Source organism: Trachypithecus francoisi, unplaced genomic scaffold (assembly GCF_009764315.1).
Source record: "Trachypithecus francoisi isolate TF-2019V2 unplaced genomic scaffold, Tfra_2.0 Lachesis_group4, whole genome shotgun sequence".
Lineage (NCBI taxonomy): Eukaryota > Metazoa > Chordata > Mammalia > Primates > Cercopithecidae > Trachypithecus > Trachypithecus francoisi.
This window is the reverse complement of record NW_022681469.1, coordinates 149,467,518-149,477,262: the sequence shown is the minus strand read 5'-3', so window position 1 is coordinate 149,477,262 and position 9,745 is coordinate 149,467,518. Positions and strand designations below refer to the sequence as shown.

Here is a 9,745-nt window from a genome sequence, read left to right as displayed (position 1 = left end):
AAATCTTTCTATTCTATATTTGTATCTTGTATTTTTTTGCCATCTTACTGCACTGAACACACAGTAGTAATACTAAGAATCAGTAGCCTTCTTCTCTTCCAGTTTTTGACTCCTTCTTTCCTTCCTTCCTTCTTCCTTCCTTCCTTCCTTCCTCCTTCCTTCCTTCCTTCCTTCCTTCCTTCCTTCCTCTCTTCTTTCCTTCCATCTTTCCTTCTTCTTGCATTTTACTTTGTATTTCTAGAAATCTATTTGATTTTTTGAGTCTATATTGTGAAATAGATTTTTTCTGAAAAACTGAATTTTACCTAAGTTTTCATTTTTGTAAAATGTGACTATAGTATTTCCTTCCATTGTAATTCTGTATAGATACCTAGTTATGTACCCATTTTATTGCTATCAATATTTCTTTGTTTTTTGTCTTTTTGTTCTTGGTCAATCATGCAATAGGTTTAAGAATTTTGTTAGTCTTTTTCAAGAACTCAGTTTTAGGTTAATCAATTTTTCTACTGTATTCATTTCCCTCCCTACTTTTCCGTATGCTCTCTCTCTCTCTCTCTTTTTAACTATGTTGTGGCCTAATTGACAAATAAAAATTACATATATTCAAGGTATGCAATGTGGTGTTTTGATAGACCTATATATCGTGAAATGGCAACCACAATTAAGGTAATTAGCATATCACCTCACCTAGCCACTTGTTATGTTATTGTTACATGGCGAGAATAGTTAAGATCTACTCTCTTAGCAAATTTCAAGTGCATAATATGTTACTATGAAGTGTAGTTACCATGCTGTACATTAGGTTTTCATATCTTATTCTGCAAGTGTGTACCCTTTAACCTTCTTGTCCTCATTCCTCCCAACCCTTCAGCCCCTCATAACAACCGTTCTGCTGTCTGCTTCTACGTATTTGATCTTTTTAGATTCGGATTCCACATATTGTCTTCCCTCAGTTTTCTTTAAGAACACTCTGCTGCTCATTTTCTTTTCTTTCTTTCTTCCTTCCTTCCTTCCTTCCTTCCTCCCTCCCTCCTCCCTCCCTCCCTCCCTCCCTCCCTCTCTCTCTCTCTCTCTCTTTCTTTCTTTCTTTCTTTCTTTCTTTCTTTCTTTCTTTATTTCTTTCTTTCGAGATGGAGTTTTGCTCTTGTTGCCCAAGCTAGAGTGAAGTGGCGCAATCTCGGCTCACTGCAACCTCCACCTCTGGGGTTCAAGGGATTCTCCTGCCCCAGCCTCCCAAGTAGCTGGGATTACAGGCATGTGCCACCACACCCAGCTAATTTTGTATTTTTAATAGAAACGGGGCTTCTCTGTGTTGGTCAGGCTGGTCTCAAACTCCTGACCTCGTGATCCGCCCACCTCCGCCTCCCAAAGTGCTGGGATTACAGGCATGAGCCACCGCACCTGGCCTCATTTTCTAACTTGTTAAGCTGGTTTTTGGGCTTTTATAAATATAAATTGCCCTCATAATACTTTGATTATAGCCCATGCATTTTGATATGCTGTATTTATGTTTTGTTCACATCTAGGTATCTTAAACTATTTATTATGTGTAATATTTGATCCACAAGTTGCTGAGAAATGCATTTGTAAATGTCCAACTGTGTAAATTTTAACTTATTCTTCACTGATATCTAACTTAGTTCCACTCTTCATGAAATACGTCAGTGTGACGCTTGTTGAGATTTGACTCTTCCCTTCCTTTCCCATTCCACAGCCTCTCCTCCTCACAGGTTCACACAATAGCCTACAGGCACTGCGTGACTTTCTCCCTCTCCAGTCTTTACCTTTTGGTCTTACTCTCCTGCCACTAGGTCATCCTCTAAATCAACACATTCTAAAAATACTGGCCCATTTACTGTTTCTTGGACATGCCCCCTTTAAGGTCTTAGAAGTTGTTATTTCTGCTGAAATACTCTTCCCTTAGAAATCCAGATGTCTGTCCTTGCTTCTTCAACTCCCTTAAATATTGCTCAAAAACTCCATTTCCAGAGAGGCTTTTCCTAAACACTCTTCAGCAAGGCCAATCCTCTCCCTATGTTCCTCCTTTGTCTTCTGTTTTTCCATAGTACTCACCCCCGTGGAATACCATATACATGTTACTAGAGTATAAGCTCCATGAGGGCAAGCATTTTTATGAGAATTAATTTTTCCCTTTGTAGCATCCCCTGAAACTCAAAGAGTGTCTGGCACATAAGAAGCAACCTGTAACTATTTGTTCAAAATTTTTTTCTCTTTAATCTCTCATGTGCTGTTATATTTCTCAGTCTACCTTTTTGATTCTGTACATTTTTTCTTTTTATTTTTGAGACTATGTATTAGTTTTATACAAGGTTAAAACTGTTGTGTGTTATTGGTTAATTTAATGTTTTATGATATATTCTTATAATCCTTTTGCCTAAAATTTAATCTGTCTGACATTCTTAACTCTGAACCAGACTTCTTTTCATTAGTATTTAACGAGTTTATTTTTTCTCCATTCTTTTACTTTGAACCTTTCTGTGTAGCAATTTCAAGTGTTTCTTTCAAGTATCATTTAGTTAGACTTTATCAAAATCTAATCCTACAAACTCTGTTTTAATGTGTTTATCTCATTTATATATATTGTGATTAATGGTATATTTGCATTTCTTCTGTCATTTTATTTTACAGTTTCTAATTGCCCTGCTTCTTCTTTCTTCTCTTGTTTCTTACTTTGACTTAATGGATTCAAACTCATTTCATCGTACTAGTTGGGAGCTTATATATTCTGCCCCTATTGTTAGGAGCTACTCTTACATGTTATGTTAAGCTACTCTTAAACATAACACACATACTTGGCGTACAGTCTAAAGTTACTTTATACCTACTTCTACCTCCCTTGAAAACAATTATTACTAAGGTTTCATAATACTAATGCTTGTTTAGATTTACCAGTCTGCTTTATTTTTTAAGATTTTAAAAATTTAAAAAATTGTTTTGTAGATACATAGTGGGTGTATATATTTATGGGGTACTTGAGATATTTTGACAGGCATGTAGTAAGCAGTAATTACATCATGGAAAATGGGGTATCCATCCCCTCAAGCATTTATCCTTGGAATTGCAAACAATCCAATTATACTTTGAGTTTTTTTTTCTGAAAATCATCTATTTACTGTAATACATATAAGATAATCTTAAAATTGTAGTCTGAATTAAGATAACATTGACCAAAGAATTTTTTTCTTTACTACACAAAATATAACCTAGTGAAATTTGTCTGTGCCACCTATTCTGAAAATTTTATCCATAATTTAGTGTTCTGGTTTTATTTTCACTAACAAAATGTTTACCCCCAAAAGCAGCAGTCATTTATAGTAATTCTGGTACCAACATCAAAGGAAAAAAATCGGCTTAAAAATGGTGCAAAAGCCATCTTGGATTTTAGGACAACACATCACAGAAAAGAACATGAATACAAATTTGTAATATAAACACTCCAAAGAGCTTGTCAGTACCCAAAGTATTTTTATTGTTTTTTTGGATATGTTTTTAAGGGCCACATAAAAATAGATACAAGGAAGAAATTAAATTGAAGTCCTAGATTTAAATGTTTGGTTTAAAGAATTTTCTGCAACAAATTTCATGTTTATGTATGAAAAGTTACATAACACTAATGCAAATGTCATGAAGTATTTTCTACACTGTACTAAATGTATTCCCCAAGAGGGAAAAAATTAAAATATCTAAAATATATTAAGATTACAAGACCATCATAGATCTTTTGAACATGCATCTGTTTACAGAATTAACAGTATACAAAATGTTTATTTCATTATGGACCATAAAGAAATGAGTTGGTGACAACTATCCTTTGCACAATATTATCAACTCACTTTAGTCACAAGCATGTCCTTGGTATGTGTGTAAAAGAAACAGGTTCATTTATCCCTCATCGAATCATCCACAGGTTTACTTTGAAGTAAAAATGAAGGTACAGACATGTGAAATATGTCAAGTGTATTTTTTTCTTTCTTTCAAACAACATCCCAAACATGGCCTCAGTAGCCTGAAATTACAAAATACTTAACTAGGCTTTTAGTTATCTTCACTGACTGCCAGAATGTAAATTAAGTTGTCCAAATTAGCACATCAAATAACAAAATCAGTCGAAAAGCAGACTGAAAAGCATTAAATGTTTCATATAGGTGAGTTTTTAAATCATTTAATTTCTCTAGAAAAATTTTATTCACAATATAATGTGACAAAAATTGCCACAGGAATGATATACCGATTGCAGTAAGATTGCATGCAGCAGCTTGTATTTTATAGCTATTTTTGTTTATGAAAACAAAATAAACCTCTCCAGTTATGCTTATCACATGGTCTTAGATTTGTAATGTAAGTGAATAAGGAATACCATCTAGTTAAAAGAGAAAATGTCATTTTGAATGTGAATTATCTATATGAAACATGAAATATACTACTGAACCCTGAAACATGCATGTCTGGATTTGCTTTTTGTCCAAATCCAGCCTGTTTACGATCACTTCCTACTCATGTAATACCAAGAGGTTCCGTTTGTAATTATGGTTGTATCAGCTGAGGTTGCAATGGTGGCAGCAACTGAAGTGGTACCGTTGGTTCCACCAACTCTCCTGGGTTTGAAGGTGGTGGAGGAGCCACAGTGTTTGTTGTTTCTATAATTTCTCCATTGTAAAAGAAAAACTGACACTGTTGAATGAATGTTTCAACAACAGGTTGATGAATCTTAGTAGTAGACAGAAACTCTCGATTTTCAACATCAGGTCTCATCAAGGTTGACCAAAAACATATGGATAAGTTGTCTGTTGTCATTAGGTTGATTTTATTTTGCTGACTAACCCTGTTTAGATGTGTTATCATGTATCTGAATTCATCATAGTTTACAGGATGAAATTTCTTAACAATTTCTGTAAGATGTGAAGATGTTCTGTTTTATCCAGGATTTTTGCTGCTTCCAATAGCTCTGGATGAAGAGAATATGGTATTAAAGGATCTGGCAGATCTGCAAAGAAAGCTGTAAGGGCTCCAGCTTTAGCATTTACTTTTATTTCCATTGACACTAGATTGATATTATGATCTTGATCAAACTGCTTTTGAATATTGTTTTGGTCAGTTTTGTTCCCGCTAACACGGTAGAGTCCTTCGGTACATAACCCTGTATCTTCAATAAATTCCACACATTTCTCAACAAATACTGGTATGGGTTTCTCAGCTGTAACCAGATCCTGGAGGGGCATCCCAAAGTAATTACTTGCCCCATTTCTACGTGTTGGTGGATTGAAGTTCTTAGTTTTCTTTTTCTGCTTTTTATCTTCTTTCACTTTGTGTGTTTTCTTCTTCATCTTCTTATCATCTAACTCTTGGTCAGAAGTCATTTCAGGATTATCAATACCACCTTTCCAACTTTCAACAGGAGAAAGAAGTGGATCTTCTTCACTTCCATAATGTCTTCCTTTTCTTTTTGTCTTAGAAGTGGTGAAAACCTCATCATCACTTGCATCTGAATGTGTTCTTCTATAACATGACTTGGCTTTACTAAACAAAGTTTTAGATTTATATTTGTATTTGGAAGGCCTCCATTCCCCATGATTTTTTGAGGTTCTATCAGAAAATCCATTTTCTTCATGTCCTTGGGTGTTATTTACAAATGAGTTTTGAATTTTAATGCAATTTTGACTATCATCTGGGACAACATAAATCTCATCAGAATAGTCCTTCTGTTTGAAAATTTTATCAATGGGTTCCGCATAGTTATCTGAAGGATCCACATCTTCAGGATGTGCCAAAGGCACCCGGGAAGTCTGCTTTCTTGGATTTTTACCAATACCAGCTTCACTTGTTTTTAAAAGGTTTGGATCCATTTTTTTTTCACATTTGTCTTAGGTACAACTGAAGTAGATTTAATAGGTGGAGGCACTTTGTGGTTGCGTTCATGGTCATGACAGTTTGGGGTACTATGAATAGGACATTCATTTCCTTCCAAATCTAATCTTTATCTGGAACAGTCAGTAGGTGCTGGAAGCAACTGTACGTCATCCCCAGTTGGACTATAAGGAGGTGGTGTTTCTGTGTTATCATCTGAATCAGGGTAGTTGTTATAGGGAAAACAGTCTCTGGGAGATGGTAGAAAAACATCTTCACTTTGGTAGGTTGATTCCCTTACATTATCAGACAAATAAGAATTTTCTATCATATGTTTTTTCTCTAGAACATCACTAAAAAACAGAATAAAGATCTCAGTTTGCCGATGATACTGAAATAAAGAATACAATGCTGTAAATTTAGCAGTGATCTCAGTTGCAATGTGTTCTCCTTCAGTCGTTAACTCTTTGATAGCCTCATTTTCAAAAAAAAATCTGCTTGGCTGTCAGTAACTGCCACCAGCTGTATAGGAATGGTGTCTTGAACTTCTGATAGAAATGCTCAAAACATTCCCATTGCTGTTTTCCGTTTTGCAGAGTAAACTAATATATATGCTTGAACTAGTTCATCTTTTCTTACTCCAATTGAAGAGTGGTATGATAATATTGTGATCTGTATTCACCTCCTTTTTTAATCAATGATTTTATCAAGCATTAGGGAATTATTCTGTCCAGTTTGAGCAGCACTGCAAGAATGAGAATCAAGGAAGGGTGAAAGAATAAGATCCACACTAAATGGATCTCCACACATGGCACACATGACAATTCTCAAGTCAGCTTCTGATATGTCCTTATTGGCAGGAACTGAGCTCACCACATCCAAATTGTGTTTAACTGACTCCAGTACTCCTCTTAGAGCTTGCTTTATTTGGGTTTCATTAAATTTACGAGCATATGTACCAGCAGGTACATCTACAAAAGGATATTGTAACTTGCTTGCCAACTGCTGCCGTTGGTGCCTGAGAATTGGTAGCTTCTTACTAATGGAATGTCTCTTGATTAGCCAGAATTAATGTAAATGGAAGATTAGCCATTTATTTATCTTTTCTGATCTGATAAGCTTCAGTTCTTATTTTCCCAATAAATTACCCAATAAAACTCAATGACTCAATGGAATTAAATACACAGAAGCACCCATGTGGTTTAAAGGTGGCAGTCCATAACTGACTCAAAAAGTAAGGTGATCCCAGCACTTTGGGAGGCCGAGGCGGGCGGATCACGAGGTCAGGAGATCGAGACCATCCTGGCTAACACGGTGAAACCCCGTCTCTATTAAAAAATACAAAAAACTAGCCGGGCGAGGTGGCGGGCGCCTGTAGTCCCAGCTACTCCGGAGGCTGAGGCAGGAGAATGGCGTAAACCCGGGAGGCGGAGCTTGCAGTGAGCTGAGATCCGGCCACTGGACTCCAGCCTGGGCGACAGAGCGAGACTCCGTCTCAAAAAAAAAAAAAAAAAAAAAAAAGTAAGGTGAACTGGCCGAAGATCAAGTTCATAAATTTTCCATCTAAGGCATACTCATCATCAGTAGACTGTGCTTTATCTCATTTGCTAGTTCTTGGGCAAGGTCGACCTTCCCTAAAATAAAAAGGTTAACTTTATCTATATTGGTACTATTGTGATATAATCTTAAGCGGCCATGATCCAACTGTAAAAGACTACTAGCAAGTAACTGCTCCACTTTAATGTCTGTACAATTTTGATCACTAAGACATGTTTCTTTAGTGGAATGATAAATAAATCCTATATGCTTAAGTAGAAGAGAGTCCCTATCAGGTGCAAGTTTCTGTAAAGCTTTATATCTAGGTTCTTCACTCAGAACCGTATGAATTTCACTCTTTTTATCTGAACTAGGTGTTGCATTAAGATCTAAATCATAAAAAAGTTCGGAACGCTCAAAAAGCAATGATTGAAACTCTTCTTTGGCTTTTTCAACCATTTCTCACTGATGCCTACTTTATTGCTATCAGCCTCAGTGATATATTTGAAGGCTTCATCCTCCATAACAAAGCACATAACTTCCTCCCGTGGCTGTCCAGGTGAAATGAATTGAATTTTTTCCAAAGTCTTTTTGAATTTTTCCTTCATTTCTACCTTCCTCTTCTCAGATATTAGATGTTGTACATGATTCTGATAGACTTTCAGCTTCTAAAGTGCTCAGGAGGTCAAATGGAATCTGCCTATCATTAATTTTGTCTATATGGTCAGTTTCATCCAAAGGTGTTTATTCTAGCACCACAAAACATAACTGGAAATCTGCTCTCTTTTCCATTAACTTCAAAGCTTCTGACCAATTCAAATGTACAATCTGTTCTAGATTTGGCTAAAGAGTGTTAAAAGCTCTTGGTAAAGTATTTACATACTCTTCTCTCCTTTTTCTTATATGTTCCTGTTTAAGTTGTTTTATATGTTTTGAGAATGCATTTCTGGCCTTTCTTGTTCCCTCTAAGTTGATGTATTCTTCATAATCAGGATGATTTTTTAATTTATTACTAACAGTTTTCCAAGTTGTATGATAATCTCTCACAGTCTGCACAAGTTTTTCAAACTTATCTGTTGCTCTGACAGCAAGTTGTCTCTGTGTTTTATAAGCATCCAAATAGGGAATAATTTTAGGCTTGCTACGAGTTTTATCCAACATTTGCACTAGTGCAGTGAAACGTGTTTCAGTGTTGACATTAAATCCTGCTGATATTTCCACTGAAAGAATTTTCTTTTTGTTTGAAGCAAATGCCTGAACTTCTCTAAGATAATGATCCATGCGTTCATCACATTTAGTTGCTGCTATTATTACAGGTATTTTTGATTTTGATAACTGGACAAAAAGGTTATTCGCAAATTTAAGTTGATCATCAAACTTCCTATTGCATCACTGACTTACATCAATGCGTAATAAAAATCCAGCTACATTGAGCTTCCCTTCAGGCATTTGCTTCTGTTCAAAGTCTTGTTCTAAGCCTAGTTGATCAGTGCAAATGTACATTAGTTTTCCTGCTGACTGCAATTTAGATGCAGCTGCACGTTTTATATATGTTTGCAAATTCGTACTCCGATGAGACAAGAAAGCCTGGTCATCAATGAACTCTGTTAAATGACATGAATTTTGCATTCTACTCCGTCTTCACCATTTTATGTTATGTCACCCCAGTAGTACGAAAAGTGATCACTGTTTACTACTCGTCCTCCAAAGTCAACGGGGCTAAGCACAGAAGTATGCTCTGGATAATATTCATCTGCTTTTGAGCGTACAAATCTATTGCACAAACAAGACTTTCCAACTCCACAGTTACCTTTGTCTTTTTCAGTCCCAGAGAGTCCAACTACATTGATAGTATAGGATGGGGGACGAGGCTCTTTGTTTCTTTGCCATCATAACTCTCCTCTCATGTCTCTACATTCATAAAGGTAACCAGATATGCTTCTCATTCTGAAAATAAAAAAATCTCAAAATACAGATCCCAAGTTTCAGAACTGTATTTGGTTCTTTCTGTTTCCCTCATTTCTGTGCAGAAACATCTTCAAGATCATAGGGATCATCTTCCTAACAAGGTTGGTCTCCTCAGTCTCCTCCTCAACCTCAATCGCAGCGGCCCTGGCGGTGGCTGCAGGAGCCACATTCCCGGGGAGCGCTCCCGCCGCCGCCGCCTGCTTCTCCTCCACTCTCTGCCAGCTTCTCTTCCCCGGCGCGCTCACCGAGCGGCGCGTCCCTTCAGCCACCTCCCCCCGCCCTCCCCGACACACACGCCCCGAAACCGTGAGCCCCACGACTCCCGCGACCTGCTCACCCACCCTCCCTTCCTACCTCCCGGCCACCAGCTGCGGCC

General features: G+C 36.9%; 1 pseudogene; it reads right to left on the bottom strand.

Moving 5' to 3' along the window:
- Nucleotides 1-4,515: 4,515 nt before the first annotated feature.
- Nucleotides 4,516-9,538, bottom strand: LOC117072244 (annotated as a pseudogene).
- Nucleotides 9,539-9,745: the final 207 nt, after the last annotated feature.